Source organism: Rhinopithecus bieti, unplaced genomic scaffold (genome assembly GCF_001698545.2).
Source record: "Rhinopithecus bieti isolate Rb0 unplaced genomic scaffold, ASM169854v2 scaffold_25394, whole genome shotgun sequence".
Classification (NCBI taxonomy): domain Eukaryota; kingdom Metazoa; phylum Chordata; class Mammalia; order Primates; family Cercopithecidae; genus Rhinopithecus; species Rhinopithecus bieti.
In genome coordinates, this window is record NW_016811676.1 from 1,053,860 (window position 1) to 1,056,672 (window position 2,813).

The 2,813-nt window shown below is 44.6% G+C and overlaps 1 pseudogene; it reads right to left on the reverse strand.

The window, feature by feature from the left end:
- Positions 1–602: 602 nt before the first annotated feature.
- LOC108543817 (aldose reductase pseudogene) lies at positions 603–1,567 on the reverse strand (annotated as a pseudogene).
- Between the last annotated feature and the right edge of the window lie 1,246 nt (positions 1,568–2,813).

Genomic DNA, 2,813 nt, shown 5'->3' on the forward strand with positions numbered 1-2,813 from the left:
TCTACCAAAAATTTAAAAAATTAGCTGGGGGTCATGCATGCCTGTGGTCCCAGCTACTTGAGAGGCTGAGGTGGGAGGATTGCTTAACCCAGGAGTTAGAGGCTGCAGTGAGTTATGATCATACCACTGCACTCCAGCCTGGGTGACAGAGCAAAACCTTGTCTCAATAAAAAAGAAAGAAAAAGAAAATAAACAGTCATTATACGAAAAATAGGATTAGTGGATCCTTTGGTTTTATTCTTTTTTTTTTTTTTCAAGTTCACGAAAGCATTTTTTGAGGCAAAGAGAAGTCTTGCCAAAAGGATTACCAGCTCCAAGAAGTTAAAACTCAACTGTTAATGACACTATTTAGACTGTGTAGATTTTGCTTCTCCTTGGTCAGAAAAGGGTATTCAGGTTGAGAAGGGCAAAGCAAACTGGAAGAGACTTCTACTCTACTGATGCTGCTCTTCAGATCCAACCTAAGCTAGACAAAGCTTCACTGGTCCATCTACAGGTTGCTGTCCTACTGCTGAGGGACCCGGGCCATGTTACATTTGCAAGAAAAATGAGGCAAGAAAAACAGGTGTAGGTCGCTTGGGGATGAGCAGGCACCCACAGCTTCAACACTTTTCGTGGAAGGGGTGATCCTTGTGGGAGGCACAGCTTAAGGTGCACACCCTTCCAGTTCCTGTTGTAGCCATTCAAGGTGGTCATATCCTGGATGCTCATTCAAAGTCAAAGGTCTCAAAGTTCTCAGCAATGTGTTCCAGTGTCACAGACTTGGGGATCACCACCAAGTTCCTCTGCATGGGGAACCAGATCAGAACCTGGGCTGCAGTTTTATTGTGCTTGGCTGCGATTGCCTCGATCCTGGGATCCTCAGCAGGGAAGGGTCCTCAGGCTTGGCCCAGGGCCTGCTAGGAGAGCCAAGGGGGCTATGGGCAGTCGCCATGCTGCCTCTGGACTGGCAGTACTGGGTTAACTTCTCCTGAGTTAGGTACAGGTGATCCGCTGGCTTACACTTGAAGCCAGGTTGGTTTAAGATCCTTTTGACCTGGAGATGGTTGAAGTTGGAGATGCCAATAGCTTTCATCAGCTCTTCATCCACTAGCTCTTCCATGGCTGCCCCTGTGTCCACAATGTTGGTGTCACTGGGACCATGTTGCCTGACTCATCCAATAGGAAAAATCCCTTCCCGGGCTTAAAGCCGGTGGGACAGTGAATGAGGTGGAGGTCCAGGCAGTCCAGCTTCCGGGCGCTGAGTGTCTTCTGGCAGGCTTCTCTCCCCAGGCCCTTCCCATGGGTCGTGCACCACAGCTTGCGAATGACGCAGAGCTCCTCAAGTTTACCACCTGCTCCCTGAGCTGCTCCTGCATGCCCACCCCGACCAATGCATTCTTGTTCTGGTACACAGGGGTGCAGTCAATGCAGTGATACCCAATGTCGACTGTCACCCTTACAGCCTCGGTCACCTGGCCTGGAGGGGGCTTCCAGGTGTCTAGCCCCAGGATGGGCATCTTGACGCTGTTGTTGAGCACAGGTTGGCTGACCATGGCCACCGCGCTTCCCAGACCCCCTCCTGAAACCATCTATCTTCTTCTTTATGCTTTTTATGTTATCTATTTACAAAGGAAATATAAAATGGATTTTGCTTTTAAAAGTTTGGAAGCAAATCAGGAGATGGGAGTGAACAGATAACGTTTGCTGTCCTTCATAAATGGATGTTTTGCTATCTGTCCGTAACCTTATGCTGCAAAGACTGTATTTGGGACATAGAAGTTAATAGACTCAGCCACGCAGAGGTCCTGTCTAGACCTCTGCTTAATGAGAATGCCCAAATCTGTAGTTTCTCAAACTGGGTGTTACCTGAGTGAGCTGGCAACTGTGCAAGGACACTTTGGTTTGAGAAACATTGCTGTAATAGCGTTAGCTAGCTACATGGTAATCACTAACATTAATGTATCTCTTCAGGGGAACTTTCTTTTTCTAGCTTAGCTGACTACAACAATCTTTCCTTTGGTACTGGGGAAATTCCACCTTACGTTGAGGAAAAAAAAAAACAAACATTTCCCACTTCTATACAAATCACTGAACAGTGTCCCCTAAAGTTTTGTGGTAGGTGGAATAGAATGCAGGAAAATAGAGAAAAAAAAAAAAATAGCAGAAGCTCATCATTCATTTATAAATACAAAACAGGTAAAATACGCAGTGGCTCACACCTGTAATCCCAGCACTTCAGGGGGCTAAGATGGGGGGATCACTTAAGGCCAGGAGTTTGAGATCACCCTGGGCAACATATCCAGATCCTGTCTCTACAAAAATTTTTTTTTAAATAAAATCAGCTGGACATGGTGAGGCATACCTGTAGTCCTAGGTACTTGGGAGCCTGAGGTGGAAGGATTGCTTGAGCCCAGGACGTCGAGGCTTCAGTAAGCCATGATTGTGCTACAGCACTCCAGCTTGGGCAACAGAGTTAGATCTTGTCTCAAAAAAATCAAAAACCAAAAACCAACCAAACAACAACAAAAAACCACCTCCAATCCTAACCAAACCAAATCAAACAGTATTTATAATATGCCAGATATGGTGCTTGTGATACAAAGATGAAAATACAGGATCCTTGCCCTAAAAGCACTTCTAGTTTAGAAACAGACATGGAAATACAATATAACAAAATAGTACTAAGGCTATAACAATTATAAACATATTTTGCATTGAATTGAAACAAAAATAGGAAAAATGCTGAAAATGGTAGAAGTGTGCAGATCAATAAATACTACAGAAATATTAAAAGATGTTCACTACGTACTTAGATTAAAAAGCCAAGAAAA